This window comes from Aegilops tauschii, chromosome 3 (assembly GCF_002575655.3).
Source record: "Aegilops tauschii subsp. strangulata cultivar AL8/78 chromosome 3, Aet v6.0, whole genome shotgun sequence".
Lineage (NCBI taxonomy): Eukaryota > Viridiplantae > Streptophyta > Magnoliopsida > Poales > Poaceae > Aegilops > Aegilops tauschii.
Window position 1 is genome coordinate 290,159,027 of NC_053037.3, and position 21,814 is coordinate 290,180,840.

Sequence of the window (21,814 nt, forward strand, 5' to 3'; positions counted from 1 at the left end):
CTAAGTGCTTCTGTAATGAGGGGAACGGTCACTGAAGCAGAACTACCCTAGATACTTGGTAGATGAGAAGGCAGGCAAGGTCGACAGAAGTATATTGGATATACATTATATTAATGTGTACTTTACTAGTACACCTACTAGCACCAGGGTATTAGATACCGGTTCGGTTGCTAAGTGTTGGTAACTCAAAATAAAAGGCTACGGAATAAACGGAGACTAGCTAAAGGTGAGATGACGATATGTGTTGGAAGTGTTTCCAAGGTTGATGTGATCAAGCATCGCATGCTCCCTCTACCATCGAGATTGGTGTTAAACCTAAATAATTGTTATTTGGTGTTTGCGTTGAGCATAGACATGATTGGATTATGTTTATCGCAATACGGTTATTCATTTAAGGAGAATAATTGTTACTCTGTCTATTTGAATAATACCTTCAATGGTCTTGCACTTAAAATGAATGGTTTGTTGAATCTCGATCGTAGTGATACACATGTTCATGCCAAAAGATATAAGATAGTACCACATACTTGTGGCACTGCCACTTGAGTCATATTGGTATAAAACGCATGAAGAAGCTCCATGTTGATGGATCTTTGGACTCACTCGTTTTTGAAAAGATTGAGACATGCGAACCATGTCTATTGGTATATATGCATGAAGAAACTCCATACAGATGGATCGTTTGGACTCACTTGATTTTGAATCACTTGAGACATGCAAATCATACCACATGGGCAAGATGACTGAAAGGCCTCGTTTTCAGTGAGATGGAACAAGAAAGCAACTTGTTGGAAGTAATACATTTTGATGTGTGTAGTCCAATGAGTGCTGAGGCACGCAGTGGATATCGTTATGTTCTTACTTCACAGATGATTTGAGTAGATGCTAAGAATATTTACTTGATAAAACACAAGTCTGAATTATTGAAAGGTTCAAGTAATTTCAGAGTGAAGTTGAAGATCGTCGTGACAAGAGGATAAAATGTCTGTTATATGATCATAGAGATGAATATCTGAGTTACGAGTTTGGCACACAATTAAGACATTGTGGAAATTGTTTCACAACTAATATCGCCTGGAACACCATAGTGTGATGGTGTGTCCGAACATCATAACTGCACCCTATTGGATATGGTGCATACCATGATGTCTCTTATCGAATTACCACTATCGTTTATGGGCTAGGCATTAGAGACAACCGCATTCACTTTAAATAGGGCACAACGCAATTCCGTTGAGACGACACCGTATGAACTATGGTTTAGAGAAACCTAAGCTGTCGTTTCTTAAAAGTTTGGGGCTACGACGCTTATGTGAAAAAGTTTCAGGCTGATAAGCTCGAACCCAAAGCGGATAAATGCATCTTCATAGAATACCCAAAACAGTTGGGTATACCTCCTATTTCAGATCTGGAAGCAAAAGTGATTGTTTCTAGAAACGGGTCCTTTCTCGAGGAAAAGTTTCTCTCGAAAGAATTGAGTGGGAGGATGGTGGTGACATGATGAGGTTATTGAACCGTCACTTCAACTAGTGTGTAGCAGGGCACAAGAAGTTGTTCCTATGGCACCTACACCAATTGAAGTGGAAGCTTATGATAGTAATCATGAAACTTCGGATCAAGTCACTACCAAACCTCGTAGGACGACAAGGATGCGTACTATTTCAGAGTGGTACGTAATCCTATCTTGGAAGTCATGTTGCTAGACAACAATGAACCTACGAGCTATGGAGAAGCGATGGTGGGCCCAGATTCCGACAAATGGCTCGAGGCCATAAAATCCGAGAGAGGATCCATATATAAAAACAAAGTATATACTTTGGAAGAACTACTTGATGGTCGTAAGGCTGTTGGGTGCAGATGGATTTTTAAAGGGAGACGGACAATGATGGTAAGTGTCACCATTAAGAAAGCTTGACTTGTCGTTAAGATGTTTTCCGACAAGTTCAAGGAGTTGACTGCGATGAGACTTTCTCACTCGTAGCGATGCTAAGAGTCTGTTGGAATTGTACTAGCAGTTACTGCATTATTTACGAAATCTTGCAGATAGGATGTCAAACCATTGTTTCCTCGACGATTTTCGAAAGGTTGTATGTGATACAACCAGAAGGTTTTGTCAATCCTGAAATATGCTAACAAGTATGCAAAGCTCCAGCAATCCTTCTAAGGACTGGAGTAAGCATCTCGGAGATGGAATGTACGCTTTGATGAGATGATCAAAGATTTTGGGTTTTTACAAAGTTTATGAGAAACTTGTATTTCCAAAGAAGTGAGTGGGAGCACTATAGAATTTTTGATGAGTATATGTTGTTAACATATTGTTGATCAGAAATGATGTAGAATTTCTGGAAAGCATACAGGGTTATTTGAAAAGTGTTTTTCAATGGAAAACCTGGATTAAGCTACTTGAACATTGAGCATCAAGATCTATAAGGATAGATCAAAAACGCTTAATAGTACTTTCAAATGAATACATACCGTGAAAAGATTTTGAAGGAGTTCAAAATAGATCAGCAAAGAAGGAGTTCTTGGCTGTGTTACAAGGTGTGAGTATTGAGTAAGACTCAAGACCTGACCACGGCAGTAGAGAGAGAAAGGACGAAGGTCGTCCCCTATGCTTTAGACGTAGGCTCTACAGTATGCTATGCTGTGTACCGCACCTGAAGTGTGCCTTGCCATGAATTAGTCAAGGGGTACAAGAGTGATCCAGGATTGGATCACATGACAGCGGTCGAACTTATCCTTAGTAACTAGTGGACTAAGCAATTTTCTCGATTATGGAGGTGGTAAAAGAGTTTGTCGTAAAGGGTTACGTCGATGCAAACTTTGACACTAATCCGGATGACTCTGAGTAGTAAACCGGATTCGTATAGTAGAGCAGTTATTTGGAATAGCTCCAAGTAGCGCGTGGTAGCTGCATCTACAAGATGACATAGAGATTTGTAAAGCACACACAGATCTGAAAGGTTCAGACCCGTTGACTAATAACCTCTCTCACAAGCGAGATATGAACAAGCCCCATGGGTGTTGGATTCATTACAATCACATAGTGATGTGAACTAGATTATTGACTCTAGTGCAAGTGAGACTGTTGGAAATATGCCCTAGAGGCAATAATAAAATGGTTATTATTGTATTTCCTTGTTCATGATAATTGTCTATTGTTCATGCTATGATTGTATTAACTGGAAACCGTAATACATGTGTGAATACATAGACCACAACATGTCCCTAGTAAGCCTCTAGTTGACTAGCTCGTTGATCAATAGATGGTTATGGTTTCCTGACCATGGACATTGGATGTCATTGATAACGGGATCACATCATTAGGAGAATGATGTGATGGACAAGACCCAATCCTAAGCATAGCACAAGATCGTGTAGTTCATTTGCTAAGAGCTTTTCTAGTGTCAAGTATCGTTTCCTTAGACCATGAGATTGTGCAACTCCCGGATACCGTAGGAATGCTTTGGGTGTACCAAACGTCACAACGTAACTGGGTGGCTATAAAGGTGCACTACAGGTATCTCCGAAAGTGTCTGTTGGGTTGGCACGAATCGAGACTGGGATTTGTCACTCTGTGTGACGGAGAGGTATCTCTGGGCCCACTCGGTAATGCATCATCATAATGAGCTCAATGTGACTAATGAGTTAGCCACGGGACCATGCGTTACGGAACGAGTAAAGAGACTTGCCGGTAACGAGATTGAACGAGGTATTGGGATACCGACGATCGAATCTCGGGCAAGTAACATACCGATAGACAAAGGGAATTGTATACGAGATTGCTTGAATCCTCGACATCATGGTTCATCCGATGAGATCATCGTGGAACATGTGGGAGCCAACATGGGTATCCAGATCCCGCTGTTGGTTATTGGTTAGAGAGGTGTCTCGGTCATGTCTGCATGATTCCCGAACCCGTAGGGTCTACACACTTAAGGTTCGATGACGCTAGGGTTATAAGGAAGGTTTGTATGTGATTACCGAATGTTGTTCGGAGTCCCGGATGAGATCCCGGACGTCACGAGGAGTTCCGGAATGGTCCGGAGGTAAAGATTTATATATGGGAAGTCACCATACGGTCACCAGAAATATTCGGGGGTATACCGGTATTGTACCGGGACCACCAGAGGGGTTCCGGGGGTCCACCGGGAGGGTCCACCTGCCCCGGAGGGCCTTATGGGCTGTAGGTGGAAGGGAACCAGCCCTTAGTGGGTTGGGAGCCAACCCCCCTAGGGCCCATGCGCCTAGGGTTTGGGGGAAACCCTAAAGGGGGGCGCCCCCCTTGCTTGGGGGGCAAGCCACCTTCCCCTCGCCGCCGCCCCTCCCACCAGATGGGATCTGAGGGGGCCAGCCCCCCTCTCCCTTGCCCCTATATATAGTGGAGGGGTGGGAGTGCAGCCATACCTTTCCCAAGGCGCAGCCCCTCCCCTCCCCAACACCTCTCCTCCTCCTCCTCCTCCGTAGTGCTTAGCGAAGCTCTGCCGGAGAACCACGAGCTCCATTGCCACCACGCCGTCGTGCTGCTGGAGTTCTCCCTCAACTTCTCCTCTCCCCTTGCTGGATCAAGAAGGAGGAGACGTCCCGGGGCTGTACGTGTGTTGAACGCGGAGGCGCCGTCCGTTCGGCGCTAGATCGGATCTTCCGCAATTTGAATCGCCACGAGTACGAATCCATCAACCGCGTTCTTGTAACGCTTCCGCTTAGCGATCTTCAAGGGTATGAAGATGCACTCCCTCTCTCTCGTTGCTAGCATCTCCTAGATTGATCTTGGTGACACGTAGGAAAATTTTGAATTATTGCTACGTTCCCCAATAGCCGTTACGGCTTTAAGCCGGGCTAAGGCATGGCAAGCAGAGCTAGACCCGGCCGAGCTAGCTACTGGGTATCCAAGCTTGAAAGAAGATGACACTCCCTTTGAAAAGAAAGACTTCTTTGCCTGCGTGAAAGAAATACGTCCCATGGCCAGTCTGATTGTTGATGAAACCGATCTTTCAACATACCAACCGGCTTATGATATTGAGAATCAGAAGATGCCCACGCCGACTTATAAAGTTATGGGCCTGATCCCCCCAACCCGTAAGCATACATTCGCCCCTGAAGTTGATCCGTCCAAACTTATAGATGATGAAGCTGAATTCCAAGCCTTGTGTGGCATCGATTGGTCATCACCAAACTTCCAGACAATGAAGGAGGACGAAGAACCGGAGAAGGATGATCCAGAAGCTTCGAGCCGTCAAGGCCAAGAAGATTGATCCGCTGGGCTGTTCATATACTTGATATACTTGAAACACTTAATCACTTTGGCTCACTGAGTCATGTAATAGGCTAGTGAAACTTTGATCTGCCGTGCCATCGTGCATGTTTTGTTTTGCGCAACACTTATGATCCTCCAGTTGAAAAGCTACCACTGTATGCTGATGATAGCGTCGATTTTTGTAGATCTGATTTAGCATTACCCTGCACACAAACAGATCACCAATGCCCTGGCGGTTTACCATGGGTCGGGTCACAATACCCCGTATTAAACCACTGGGGACGAATAGTCCATAACCAGGGTCGGTATAACCGCAACCTTTATACAATTGTTAAATAAAATATCATACCTATGGTATTTGCTTAGACTGTCGGCTTATCAGATCCATGCAGGAAGGGTTCCAACCCAAAGATTGAGAATGCATCTCCATATTCAATGGACTCATGCTATAGGCTTACAATGCCGTAAATAAGGGGTAACATCCCAAGCTTTAGAGCCATAACTCTAAACTCAAGATTATTATTTTCTGGCGACTTAGAGTCCGCCATCATGGCGGGTTATAAAAAACCCAAAGATGCTCAAATATGAGACATAAACAAGGCTGCTTGGCCTGACTTGTGAAAACCATACGGTAAGAAAAAGAAATGATATAAATCCAAGATGAAGAAAAAATTCAAAAAATATGAGGCTTTCTGTGAGCCGGCTCTCAGATAACCCAATCGACATTTTAACCTGGATAAGTTTCAGGGTCTTTAAAAGATTGACTTATCGAGAGTATGGCGGGGTCGGAATAGCATCGTGCAAAACATGCCGGTTTAACCAAGTTTCAAGGAAGGCGACTTATCAGCCTGAGCTTCTCCTTGCGTTTCTGTAAACCGGCTCTTTCATGACCCAATCAATGTTTTAACCTTGACAAGTTCAAGGTCTCATTTAAGAGATTGACATGTTAAGAACAGGGCGGATCATCCAGGATTACCTGGTCGAAGAGCATCTTGGATACAGGCTGGATAACCCGGATTTTTGGTGAATACACCTGGCATCCATGCCAATCAAGAGGGTGAATATAGATGTGTTCGTCGAATAGGAAGCCCCCAAGTGATATATTTCTGAGCTGTGCTCAGTGGGTACCTATGTTTGAGCTGTGCTGTGCATCCAACTCTCTTTGGTCCCTGTAAGTTGAGCGTCAAGCCTCTTATGTGAAATGACAAAAGACTTAGTTTTGAAGAAGTGAAAACGACAGAGGCCCTGAATTACCAGGGGTGCCGGTCTTTATTATACTTATTATAATATATACATCATCAAACTATGTACATCACGAGAGCCGGTGGCTCAAGTATAGTAAGGCCGAAGATGAGCAATATTCCACGGCCGTCGGGTCTCCTCCTCCGATTTGCGTGAGTCCTTGTGGTCTCGAACGTCAATAAGATAGTATGACCCATTATTCAGATTCTTGCTGACCACAAAAGGCCCTTCGCAAGGTGTCGTTTTTCTTAAGCACCAAAACCGGGTTAGCCAACCACTCGGGATGAAAAACTTCAACAATGAACCCAGCCGCCAAGAGTCGGGCGAGCTCCTCACAGATAGCCTTACGCCTCTCTTTATTGAAACGGCGAAGGAATTGCTTGATCAGTTTAAACTTTGGATCAATATTGAGAGTGTGCTCAGCGAGTTCCCTCGGTACACCTGGCATGTTTGAAGGCTTCCATGCAAAGATGTCCCGGTTCTCACGGATGAACTCGATGACCGCGCTTTCCTATTTCGGATCCAGATTAGCACTGATGCTGAACTTCTTGGATGAGTCGCTGATAACCCACAAGTATATGGGATCTATTGTAGCCTCTTTCGATAAGTAAGAGTGTTGAACCCAATGAGTAGCTAAAGGTAGAACAAATATTCCCTCAAGTTCTATCGACCATCGATACAACTCTACGCACGCTTAACGTTCGCTTTACCTAGAACAAGTATGAAACTAGAAGTACTTTGTAGGTATTGTTGGATAGGTTTACAAGATAATAAAGAGCGCGTAAATAAAATCTTGGGGTTGTTTAGATAAAGACACAACTAAGTTAGTTTTAGTAGAGAGCTTGTTGTCACACAAGAAAGTTATTCATCCCTAGGCAATCGATAACTAGACCGGTAATCATTATTGCAATTTTATTTGAGGGAGAGGCATAATCTAACATACTTTCTCTTCTTGGATCATATGCACTTATGATTGGAACTAGCAAGCATCCGAAACTAGTAAAGATCATTAAGGTAAAACCTAACCATAGCATTAAAGCATCAAGTCCTCTTTATCCCATACACAACAACCCCCTTACTCGGGTTTATGCTTCTGGCACTCAAGCAACCCACTATAAGCGAATCATGAACATATTGCAACACCCTACAGCGGGAATCCGTCACGCTTGCATGACACGGAGAGCACCATAGGACAACACCAATAATAAAACATGCAACTCAAACCAATCATGATCATCAATTAACCCATAGGACAAAACGAATCTACTCAAACATCATAGGATAGCCATACATCATTGGGAAATAATATATAGCGTTGAGCACCATGTTTAATTAGAGATTACAGCGGGTAAAATAGGGGTTACACCGCTGCATAGAGGGGGGAAGAGTTGGTGATGAGGGCGGTGAAGTTGTTGGTGTAGATTGCGGTGATGATGATGGCTCCGGCGGCGTTCTAGCGCCACCGGAAGAGAGGGGGAGAGCCCCCCCCTTCTTCTTCTTCCTTGACCTTCTCCCTAGATGGGAGAAGGGTTTCCCCTCTGATCCTTGGTCTCCATGGCATGGGAGGGGCGAGAGCCCCTCCGAGGTTGGATCTGTCTCTCTGTCTCTCTCTCTGTTACTGCGCTCCCAGATCTGGCCTTTCACCGTTTCTTATATTCCCGAAGATCCGTAACTCCGATTGGATTGAAATTTGAACATGATTTTTATCCGGATATTAGCTTTCTTGTGGGGAAAGAAGGGCAACAACCGCCTTACGGGGTGTCCACGAGGGTCAGAGGCGCGCCCCCCTGCCTTGTGGCCCCCTCGGGCATCGTCTCGCGTTGATTCCACTTCCCAAAATTCACATATATTCCAAAAAAATCTCTGTCAGTTTTTATCCCGTTTGGACTCCGTTTGATATGGATTTTCTGTGAAACAAAAAACATGCAACAAACAGGAACTGGCACTGGGCACTGGATCAATATGTTAGTCCCAAAAATAGTATAAAAAGTTGCCAAATGTATATGAATGTTGTATAATATTGGCATGGAACAATCAAAATTATATATACGACGGAGACGTATCAGCATCCCCAAGCTTAATTCCTGCTCGTCCTCGAGTAGGTAAATGATAAAAAAGATAATTTTGTATGTGGAATGCTACCTAGCATAATCTTGATCATGTAATCTAATCATGGCACGAATATTAAGACACGAGTGATTTAAAGCAATAGTCTCTCATTTGACATTAAGACAATAATACTTCAAGCATACTGATAAAGCAATCATGTCTTTTCAAAATAACATGGCCAAAGAACGTTATCCCTACAAAATAATATAGTCTGGCTATGCTCCATCTTCACCACACAAAATATTCAAATCATGCACAACCCCGATGACAAGCCAAGCAATTGTTTCATACTTTTGACGTTCTCAAACCTTTTCAACTTTCACGTAATACATGAGCGTGAGCCATGGACATAGCACTATAGGTGGAATAGAATATGATGGTGGAGGTTATGTGGAGAAGACAAAAAGGAGAAAGTCTCACATCGACGCGGCTAATCAACGGGCTATGGAGATTGTCGGTGTCAAAACCGGCGGATCTCGGGTAGGGGGTCCCGAACTGTGCGTCTAAGGCGGATGGTAACAGGAGGCGGGGGACACAATGTTTACCCAGGTTCGGGCCCTCTCGATGGAGGTAATACCCTACTTCATGCTTGATTGATCTTGATGATATGAGTATTACAAGAGTTGATCTACCACGAGATCGTAGAGGCTAAACCCTAGAAGCTAGCCTATTATTATGATTGTTCTTGTCCTACGGACTAAATCCCCCGGTTTATATAGACACCGGAGGGGGCTAGGGTTACACAGAGTCGGTTACAAGGGAGGAGATCTACATATCCGAATTGCCAAGCTTGCCTTCCACGCAAAGGAGAGTCCCATCCGGACACGGGACGAAGTCTTCAATCTTGTAACTGTTGGGGATCGTAGCAGAAATTTAAAATTTTCTACGCATCACCAAGATCAATCTATGGAGTCATCTAGCAACAAGAGAGATGAGTGCATCTACATACCCTTGTAGATCGCGAGCGGAAGCGTTCAAGAGAACGGGGTTGATGGAGTCGTACTCGTCGTGATCCAAATCACCGATGATCCTAGCGCCGAACGGACGACACCTCCGCGTTCAACACACGTATGGTTAGGAGAGACGTCTCCTCCTTCTTGATCCAGCAAGGGGTAAGGAGAGGTTGATGGAGATCCAGCAGCACGACGGCGTGGTGGTGGAAGCAGCGGGGATCTCGGCAGGGCTTCGCCAAGCTCAGCGAGAGGGAGAGGTGTTACGGGGGGAGAGGGAGGCGCCACGGGCTTGGGTGCACAGCCCTCCCTCGCCCCCCCCCCCTTTATATAGGGGCCCTGGGGGGCGCCGGCCCCTGGAGATCCCATCTCAAGGGGGGGCGGCGGCCAAGGGGGAAACTTGCCCCCCAAGTCAGGTGGGGCGCCCCCCACCCCCAGGGTTTCCAACCCTAGGCGCAGGGGGAGGCCCATGGGGGGCGCACCAGCCCACCAGGGGCTGGTTCCCTTCCCACTTCAGCCCATGGGGCCCTCCGGGATAGGTGATCCCACCCGGAGGACCCTCGGGACCCTTCCGGTGGTCCCGGTACAATACTGGTGACCCCGAAACTTTCCCGGTGGCCGAAACTGGACTTCCTATATACAAATCTTCACCTCCGGACCATTCCGGAACTCCTCGTGATGTCCGGGATCTCATCCGGGACTCCGAACAACTTTCGGGTTACCGCATACTAATATCTCTACAACCCTAGCGTTACCGAACCTTAAGTGTGTAGACCCTACGGGTTCGGGAGACACGCAGACATGACCGAGACGACTCTCCGGTCAATAATCAACAGCGGGATCTGGATACCCATGTTGGCTCCCACATGCTCCTCGATGATCTCATCGGATGAACCACGATGTCGAGGATTCAAGTAATCCCGTATACAATTCCCTTTGTCAATCGGTACGTTATTTGCCCGAGATTCGATCGTCGGTATCCCAATACCTCGTTCAATCTCGTTACCGGCAAGTCACTTTACTCGTTCCGTAATGCATGATCCCGTGACTAACTACTTAGTCACATTGAGCTCATTATGATGATGCAATACCGAGTGGGCCCAGAGATACCTCTCCGTCATACGGAGTGACAAATCCCAGTCTCGATCCGAGCCAACCCAACAGACACTTTTGGAGATACCTGTAGTGCACCTTTATAGCCACCCAATTACGTTGTGACGTTTGGTACACCCAAAGCATTCCTACGGTATCCGGGAGTTGCACGGTCTCATGGTCTAAGGAAATGATACTTGACATTAGAAAAGCTTCAGCAAACGAACTTCACGATCTAGTGCTATGCTTAGGATTGGGTCTTGTCCATCACATCATTCTCCTAATGATGTGATCCCGTTATCAATGACATCCAATGTCCATGGTCAGGAAACCGTAACCATCTATTGATCAACGAGCTAGTCAACTAGAGGCTCACTAGGGACATGTTATGGTCTATGTGTTCACACATGTATTACGATTTCCGGATGACACAATTATAGCATGAACAATAGACAATTATCATGAACAAGGAAATATAATAATAACCATTTTATTATTGCCTCTAGGGCATATTTCCAACAGTCTCCCACTTGCACTAGAGTCAATAATCTAGTTACATTGTGATGAATCGCACACCCATAGAGTTCTGGTGTTGATCATGTTTTGCCCGTGGAAGAGGTTTAGTCAACGGATCTGCGACATTCAAATCCGTATGTACTTTACAAATATCTATGTCTCCATTTTGAACATTTTCACGAATGGAGTTGAAGCGACGCTTGATGTGCCTGGTCTTCTTGTGAAACCTGGGCTCCTTGGCAAGGGCAATAGCTCCAGTGTTGTCACAGAAGAGAGTCATCGGCCCCGATGCATTGGGAATAACTCCTAGGTCAGCAATGAACTCCTTCATCTAGATTGCTTCATGTGCTGCCTCCGAGGCTGCCATGTACTCCGCTTCACATGTAGATCCCGCCACGACGCTTTGCTTGCAACTGCACCAGCTGACTGCCCCACCATTCAAAATATACACGTATCCAGTTTGTGACTTAGAGTCATCCAGATCTGTGTCGAAGCTAGCATCGACGTAACCCTTTACGACGAGCTCTTCGTCACCTCCATAAACGAGAAACATATCCTTAGTCCTTTTCAAGTACTTCAGGATGTTCTTAACCGCTGTCCAGTGTTCCATGCCGGGATTACTTTGGTACCTTCCTACCAAACTCACGGCAGTTTACATCAGGTCTGGTACACAGCATGGCATACATAATAGAATCTATGGCCGAGGCATAGGGGACGACACTCATCTTTTCTCTATCTTCTGCCGTGGTCGGGCATTGAGCCGTGCTCAATCTCACACCTTGCAATACAGGCAAGAACCCCTTCTTGGACTGATCCATATTGAACTTCTTCAATATCTTGTCAAGGTATGTGCTTTGTGAAAGACCTATGAGGCGATCTATCTCTATAGATCTTGATGCCTAATATGTAAGCAGCTTCTCCAAGGTCCTTCATTGAAAAACACTTATTCAAGTAGGCCTTTATACTTTCCAAGAATTCCATATCATTTCCCATCAATAGTATGTCATCCACATATAATATGAGAAATGCTACAGAGCTCCCACTCACTTTCTTGTAAACACAGGCTTCTCCATAAGTCTGTGTAAACCCAAACGCTTTGATCATCTCATCAAAGCGAATGTTCCAACTCCGAGATGCCTGCACCAGCCCATAGATTGAGCGCTGGAGCTTGCATACTTTGTCAGCATTCTTAGGATCGACAAAACCTTCCGGCTGCATCATATACAATTCTTCCTTAAGGAAGCCGTTAAGGAATGCCGTTTTGACGTCCATTTGCCATATTTCATAATCGTAGAATGCGGCAATTGCTAACATGATTCGGACGGACTTCAGCTTCGCTACGGGTGAGAAGGTCTCATTGTAGTCAACTCCTTGAACTTGTCGATAACCCTTAGCGACAAGTCGAGCTTTATAGATGGTAACATTTCCATCCGCGTCCGTCTTCTTCTTAAAGATCCATTTATTTTCTATCGCTCGCCGATCATCGGGCAAGTCTGTCAAAGTCCACACTTTGTTTTCATACATGGATCCTATCTCGGATTGCATGGCTTCAAGCCATTTGTTGGAATCTGGACCCGCCATTGCTTCTTAATAGTTCGAAGGTTCACCGTTGTCCAACAACATGATTTCCAAGACAGGGTTGCCGTACCACTCTAGTGCGAAACGTGTCCTTGTGGACCTACGAAGTTCAGTGGTAACTTGATCATGATCGTCATCATTAACTTCCTCTCTAGTCGGTGCAGGCACCACAGAAACATTTTCTTGTGCTGTGCTACTTTCCGGTTCGAGAGGGGTCATCTCATCAAGTTCCACTTTCCTCCCACTTACTTCTTTCGAGAGAAACTCTTTCTCCAGAAAGGACCCGTTCTTGGCAACGAAGATCTTGCCTTCGGATCTGAGGTAGAAGGTATACCCAATGGTTTCCTTAGGGTATCCTATGAAGACGCATTTTTCCGACTTGGGTTCGAGCTTTTCAGGTTGAAGTTTCTTGACATAAGCATCGCATCCCCAAACTTTAAGAAACGACAGCTTAGGTTTCTTTCCAAACCATAATTCATACGGTGTCGTCTCAACGGATTTCGACGGAGCCCTATTTAAAGTGAATGCGGCAGTCTCTAAAGCATAACCCCAGAATGATAGCGGTAGATCGGTAAGAGACATCATAGATCGCACCATATCCAATAGAGTGCGATTACGACGTTCGGACACACCATTACGCTGAGGTGTTCCAGGCGGCGTGAGTTGTGAAACAATTCCACATTTCCTTAAGTGTGTGCCAAATTCGTGACTCAAATATTCCCCTCCACGATCTGATCGTAAGAACTTTATTTTCCTGTCACATTGATTCTCAACCTCACTCTGAAATTCCTTGAACTTTTCAAAGGTCTCAGACTTGTGTTTCATTAAGTAGACATACCCATATCTACTCAAGTCATCAGTGAGGGTGAGAACATAACGATAGCCACCGCAAGCCTCAACGCTCATTGGACCGCACACATCAGTATGTATGATTTCCAATAAGTTGGTTGCTCGCTCCATTGTTCCGGAGAACGGAGTCTTGGTCATTTTGCCCATGAGGCATGGTTCGCACGTGTCAAATGATTCATAATCAAGAGACTCCAAAAGTCCATCTGCATGGAGTTTCTTCATGCGTTTGACACCAATGTGACCAAGGCGGCAGTGCCACAAGTATGTGGGACTATCATTATCAACCTTACATTTCTTGGTATTCACACTATGAATATGTGTAACATCACGTTCGAGATTCATTAAGAATAAACCATTGACCAGCGGGGCATGACCATAAAACATATCTCTCATATAAATAGAACAACCATTATTCTTGGATTTAAATGAGTAGCCATCTCGCATTAAACGAGATCCAGATACAATGTTCATGCTCAAAGCTGGCACTAAATAACAATTATTGAGGTTTAAAACTAATCCCGTAGGTAAATGTAGAGGTAGCGTGCCGACGGCGATCACATCGACCTTGGAACCATTCCCTACGCGCATCGTCACCTCGTCCTTTGCTAGTCTCCGCTTATTCCGCAGCTCCTGCTTTGAGTTACAAATATGAGCAACCGCGCCGGTATCAAATACCCAGGAGCTACTACGAGCGCTGGTTAGGTACACATCAATAACATGTATATCACATATACCTTTGGTATTGCCGGCCTTCTTATCCGCTAAGTATTTGGGGCAGTTCCGCTTCCAGTGACCGTTTCCCTTGCAATAAAAGCACTCAGTCTCAGGCTTAGGTCCATTCTTTGTCTTCTTCCCGGCAGCTTGCTTACCGGGCGCGGCAACTCCCTTGTTGTCTTTCTTGAAGTTCTTCTTACCCTTGCCTTTCTTGAACTTAGTGGTTTTATTCACCATCAACACTTGATGTTCCTTTTTGATCTCCACCTCCGCTGATTTCAGCATTGAATATACCTCAGGAATGGTCTTTTCCATCCCCTGCATATTGAAGTTCATCACAAAGCTCTTGTAGCTAGGTGGGAGCAACTGAAGGATTATGTCAACGACCGCGTCATCCGGGAGATTAACTCCCAGCTGAGACAAGCGGTTGTGCAACCCAGACATTTTGAGTATGTGTTCGTTGACGGAACTATTCTCCTCCATCTTACAACTGTAGAACTTGTCAGAGACTTCATATCTCTCGACCCGGGCATGAGCTTGGAAAACCATTTTCAGCTCTTGGAACATCTCATATGCTCCGTGCTGCTCAAAACGCTTTTGGAGCCCCAGTTCTAAGCTGTAAAGCATGCCGCACTGAACCAGGGAGTAATCATCACTACACGACTGCCAGGCGTTCAGAATGTCTTGAGTTGCTGGGAAAACAGGTGCATCACCTAGCGGTGCTTCAAGGACATATGCTTTCTTGGCAGCTATGAGGATAATCCTCAGGTTTCGGACCCAATCCGTGTAGTTGCTACCATCGTCTTTCAGCTTGGTTTTCTCTAGGAACGCGTTGAAGTTGAGGGCAACATTAGCGTGGGCCATTTGATCTACAAGACATATTGTAAAGATTTTTAGACTAAGTTCATGATAATAAAGTTCATCTAATCAAATAATTAACGAACTCCCACTTAGACAGACATCCCTCTAGTCATTTAAGTGTTACATGATCCGAGTCAACTAGGCCGTGTCCGATCATCACGTGAGACGAACTAGTCATCATCGGTGAACATCTTTATGTTGATCGTATCTGCTATACGACTCATGTTCGACCTTTCGGTCTCTTGTGTTCCGAGGCCATGTCTGTACATGCTAGGCTCGTCAAGTCAACCTAAGTGTATTGCGTGTGTAAATCTGGCTTACACCCGTTGTATGCGAACGTTAGAACCTATCACACCCGATCATCACGTGGTGCTTCGGAACAACGAACCTTCGCAACGGTGCACAGTTAGGGGAAACACTTTCTTGAAATTTTAGCGAGGGATCATCTTATTTATGCTACCGTCGTTCTAAGCAAATAAGATGTAAAACATGATAAACATCACATGCAATCAAATAGTGACATGATATGGCCAATATCATTTTGCTCCTTTTGATCTCCATCTTCGGGGCGCCATGTTCATCATCGTCACCGGCATGACACCATGATCTCCATCATCATGATCTCCATCATCGTGTCTTCATGAAGTTGTCTCGCCAATTATTACTTCTACTACTATGGCTAACGGTTAGCAATAAAGTAAAGTAATTACATGGCGTTTCAGTTGACATGTAGGTCATAAATAAATTAAGACAACTCCTAGGCTCCTGCCGGTTGTCATACTCATCGACATGCAAGTCGTGATTCCAATTACAAGAACATGATCAATCTCATACATCACATATATCATTCATCACATCCTTCTGGCCATATCACATCACATGACACTTGCTGCAAAAACAAGTTAGCCGTCCTCTAATTGTTGTTGCAAACTTTTACGTGGCTGCTATAGGTTTCTAGCAAGAACAATTCTTACCTACGCCAAAACCACAACGTGATATGCCAATTTCTATTTACCCTTCATACGGACCCTTTTCATCGAATCCGATCCGACTAAAGTGGGAGAGACAGACACCCGTTAGCCACCTTATGCAACTAGTGCATGTCAGTCGGTGGAACCTGTCTCACGTAAGCGTACGTGTAAGGTCGGTCCGGGCCGCTTCATCCCACGATGCCCCCGAATCAAGATAAGACTAGTAACGGCAAGTAAATTGACAAAATCAAAGCCCACAACAACTTGTGTTCTACTCGTGCATAGAAACTACGCATAGACCTAGCTCATGATGCCACTGTTGGGGATCGTAGCAGAAATTTAAAATTTTCTACGCATCACCAAGATCAATCTATGGAGTCATCTAGCAACGAGAGAGATGAGTGCATCTACATACCCTTGTAGATCGCGAGCGGAAGCGTTCAAGAGAACGGGGTTGATGGAGTCGTACTCGTCGTGATCCAAATCACCGATGATCCTAGCGCCGAACGGACGGCACCTCCGCGTTCAACACACGTACGGTTGGGAGAGACGTCTCCTCCTTCTTGATCCAGCAAGGGGGAAGGAGAGGTTGATGGAGATCCAGCAGCACGACGGCGTGGTGGTGGAAGCAGCGGGGATCTCGGTAGGGCTTCGCCAAGCTCAGTGAGAGGGAGAGGTGTTACGGGGGGAGACGGAGGCGCCAGGGGCTTGGGTGCGCAGCCCTCCCTCCCCCCCTTTATATAGGGGCCCTGGGGGGGCGCCGGCCCCTGGAGATCCCATCTCAAGGGGGGGCGGCGGCCAAGGGGGAAACTTGCCCCCCCAAGTCAGGTGGGGCGCCCCCACCCCCAGGGTTTCCAACCCTAGGCGCAGGGGGAGGCCCATGGGGGGCACACTAGCCCACCAGGGGCTGGTTCCCTTCCCACTTCAGCCCATGGGGCCCTCCGGGATAGGTGGCCCCACCTGGTGGACCCCCGGGACCCTTCCGGTGGTCCCGGTACAATACCGGTGACCCCGAAACTTTCCCGGTGGCCGAAACTGGACTTCCTATATACAAATCTTCACCTCCGGACCATTCCGGAACTCCTCGTGATGTCCGGGATCTCATCCGGGACTCCGAACAACTTTCGGGTTACCGCATACTAATATCTCTACAACCCTAGCGTTATCGAACCTTAAGTGTGTAGACCCTACGGATTCGGGAGACACGCAGACATGACCGAGACGACTCTCCGGTCAATAATCAACAGCGGGATCTGGATACCCATGTTGGCTCCCACATGCTCCTCGATAATCTCATCGGATGAACCACGATGTCGAGGATTCAAGTAATCCCGTATACAATTCCCTTTGTCAATCGGTACGTTATTTGCCCGAGATTCGATCGTCGGTATCCCAATACCTCGTTCAATCTCGTTACCGGCAAGTCACTTTACTCGTTCCGTAATGCATGATCCCGTGACTAACTACTTAGTCACATTGAGCTCATTATGATGATGCAATACCGAGTGGGCCCAGAGATACCTCTGCGTCATACGGAGTGACAAATCCCAGTCTCGATCCGAGCCAACCCAACAGACACTTTCGGAGATACCTGTAGTGCACCTTTATAGCCACCCAGTTACGTTGTGACGTTTGGTACACCCAAAGCATTCCTACGGTATCCGGGAGTTGCACGGTCTCATGGTCTAGGGAAATGATACTTGACATTAGAAAAGCTTCAGCAAACGAACTACACGATCTAGTGCTATGCTTAGGATTGGGTCTTGTCCATCACATCATTCTCCTAATGATGTGATCCCGTTATCAATGACATCCAATGTCCATGGTCAGGAAACCGTAACCATCTATTGATCAACGAGCTAGTCAACTAGAGGCTCACTAGGGACATGTTATGGTCTATGTGTTCACACATGTATTACGATTTCCGGATAACACAATTATAGCATGAACAATAGACAATTATCATGAACAAGGAAATATAATAATAACCATTTTATTATTGCCTCTAGGGCATATTTCCAACAGTATCTTCATAGTCCAACAGTCCGGCCAAAGTATATAGTCCGGCAGTCCGAGGACCCCCTAATCCAGGACTCCCTCAGTAGCCCCTGAACCAGGCTTCAATGACGATGAGTCCGGCGCGCAGATTGTCTTCGGCATTGCAAGGCGGGTTCCTCCTCCGAATACTCCATATAAGATTTTGAACACGAGGATCGTGTCCGACTCTGCAAAACAAATTCCACATACCATCGTAGAGAGTATAATATTCCACAAATCTAATCTGCTGACAACTTCACAGCGTGGCACCACGCCACGGCCTGGTCATTATTCGAACCGTTTTTCTCAACCAGCTACTGCACATATTGCGAGGCGGTTTTCTTGGCACGTCTTGTCGAAGTAGAGATCATGTCCCCTCATCACGGGATTCTCATCAATACGGGTATGGGTAACCCAACCGCGCCATCAATCATGGCGCTTGGGGAATAAGCGCGTTTACCAGGCAAGTGGGGAGGCGCAGAATCCCTGCTGCCTTTATAAGGGGATAAGGACTCCCTTTCGCACCCACGCCTTCTTCTTCCCGATTCATTCCCCTTCGCTCGAGCTCCAGCGCCCAAGCGTTCGTCTTCTCCGCCCACAAAGGCCTTCCGAAAATGTCTGGATCAGGAGCAGGAGGCAAGTGGATGGCCTCTACCGTCCGGGAGAAGGATATCAAAAAGCTTCGGGAGGCCGGGTACCTGGCCAAGAAAATTAGCCACCGTCTCCCGACGGCGGGACAGATTGTCCCTACTCTAGAACCCCACGAGAGGGTTGTATTGCTCCCTCATTTTGTCCGCGGGCTAGGGTTTCCCCTCCACCCGTTTGTTCGCGGCATCATGTATTATTACGGGATCGATTTTCATGATCTATCCCCCAATTCCTTCCTCAATATCTCGACATTCATTATCGTGTGCGAGGCTTTTCTCCGCATCTCGCCACACTTCGACTTATGGCTGAAGATTTTCAATGTGAAGCCCAAGGTAGTGGGCGGCGAGCACGCCGAGTGTGGGGGCGCTATGGTGAGCAAGATGCCCAACGTCACATGGCCAACAGGTACTTTTAATGATTCCGTCAAAGAGTCGCAACAGCAGTGGTTCTACATCACCGAGCCGCGCGGCACGGAATGGGCCGTTACTCCCGAGTTCCGGTTCGGAGCCCCTCCGCGGCTTACGTCCTGGCTCAAGAAGGGCCTGAACTGGTCTTCGTCCGACGAACTGTCGGTGCTCCAGACACATGTTAAAGATATGGAAGACAAGAACATCAAACTTGTTAATGTAGTCCAGGTGATGTTAGTTCGCCGGATCCTGCCCTGTCAACACCGGGCTTGCAATCTATGGGAATTCGATCCGGCCAAGCACCAAACCCTGCGAGAGCTCTTTGGCTCCTCGCACAAAGACATCTGCAAGGTGCTTTTCAAGTCCGGCAAATCATGGCCGGACTCAGCCGAGGACCGCGGGTACCAACTGTCCCGCCCTGCAAGCTCGGTAAGTCATCATACGTTTTATCCGCATAACCCAAGGGAAATGCTTAATGTGTTTTCCACAACTCTCCTAGGGCTGGATGAAGAAGGCGGAGTGGATCCACTGTCCGGCCCCGCTGCCCGAAGAACCGGCCGGCCCACTTCTGACGAAGATGCTGGTCCCGGCGCCTTACAAGGCGCCGAAGAAGAAGGCCGAGAAGGAGGCCAAAAAGACCCGGGGCGGCCTTCGTCGCCACGGTACTTTGGACACGATATCCGAAGGCTCCACCGCCCGTTTTGCCTCCGAAGAGGACGAGGAGGAGGAGGAAGACGAATCCCCAGAAGGGGGAAGAAAGAAGAGGACGGCCTCCATACACTTGGAGGACGAGTCGCCTAAGAGGGGAAAAGCTCCTCTTGCGGAAGAGTCCACTGCCGCCGCCGACAGCAGCCCGGCGTGGGATCCCAAGGCCCAGCCCCTGGTGAACTCGTGAGTATATAAAGTCCGAATATGTTTGTGCGTCCGGACTCATCATGGCATAATATTTTAACCTGAGCCATATTTTTTGTAGTCCGGCAAGGTCCCGCACCAAACAATCCTCATCAGAGGATTTGCTGAGCTCGGATGCTATGGAGAGCGGGACGCCCCCGAAGGCCCCTTCCCCCAAACAGGTGAATAACACCAAGGCTTCGTCCCAGAAGGACCCCGGCCAAGGAGGGGAGGAAAAGATCGTGAAGACGGCGCCTGGAGGTCAAACTTCAGGGGCCGGATACATGGGGGAGAAGATTCCCATGGGAGTTGACGGCGGGGCCATCGGCTCCCAGCCGGATGCAATTCCGGAGACCAATACGGCTCCACAATCAAGCAGGCGGCCTCCCACGGCTGGAGGGGGCGTTCCTGTTCCATCGGCAACCTCTGTCCAACCAGAGGTGTCGGATGCTTTGTTGGCGGCGCTGAAGAGTGGACTGAATGAAGCATGTATCAGCCTTATAAAAGGTTTTGAGGTATGTTTTATGAGGTTTCGAAGAGTGTCATGGTATGGATAGTAGCCCCTGATACACTGTTCGGTGAAAGAAAGAACCGGACAGAGGATCAAATTTATGTTCGCAGGAAGACTCACTTGATGACATCTATTTCGCTTCTTTTATAAGCAGGCGTCTGTAGCGGCTGCTGCCTCTCATACTGCGGAGGTCTCCGGACTGAATCAAAGTCTGGAGCGGGCCAAATAAGAACTTGGCCAGTTGAAAAAGCAGTTGGGAGATAAACAGGGTATGCGCAAGTCTTGTTCGCGTTTATTGCGAACGAATTTTCAGTATGATAAAATATGTTTCATGATTTGCGCTACGGATGATGACCGAAGTCGAAGCTCTTAGGAAGGCTGTGGCCGAGGCCAAAAGAAAGGCAGCCGCAGAGCGGGCTCTTCGTGAGAAGCATGAGGCCAGGGTTATTGAAGCTGAGCAGGAGCTTCAAGAGGCCGTGAAGAAATGCGAGACCTTGGAGCAGAGTTTAACGGAGAAAGAATCCGAACTCACCAAGGCTCATCAGGCCGCGAGCGATGCCCGGGGGGGAATCCAAAGCACCCTGCAGGAGATCCAGGAGGCGGGGAAAATTGCGGCGGGTAAGGCTTTTTTCCATGTAAAGCAAGTATTCGAGGAGAAAATCATGTATCTAATTTTGAGTTCGGATTTCTCCAGGGGTATTTGCGGAGCTACCCCGCAGCATATCGGATGCCGCCCAATTCTACTAAGCCGAAGAAAGGAACACTGCGGATAAGCTCTTCTGGTCACAGTATCTGGCACCGAATTATCCGGTGCCTTTTGCCGATCAACTGAAACAGCCGATCGAACTGCCTAAGGCGGCGGAACTAGCCATGAAGGATTTGATTATCCGGCTATGGCCCGCCGAGCCGATTCCAAGCAGCTACTTCGGGCTCGTGAAGCGGCTTGTAAGTGCTTGCCCTCGACTTGACGTCATCAAGTGGTCGGTCTGTATAGAGGGTGCGCGAATGGCCTTCGCCCGCGCAAAGGTGCACTGGGGGAAGATGGATGCTGAAAAGCTGATGACCGAGGGACCGCCAGAGGGGAAGGAGCACCGCAAGCCCGAATTATATTATGAAAGTGTCCTGAAAGGATCCTACCTTGCAGCGGAGCTATGCACCAAGGACATTATATATCCATGAAT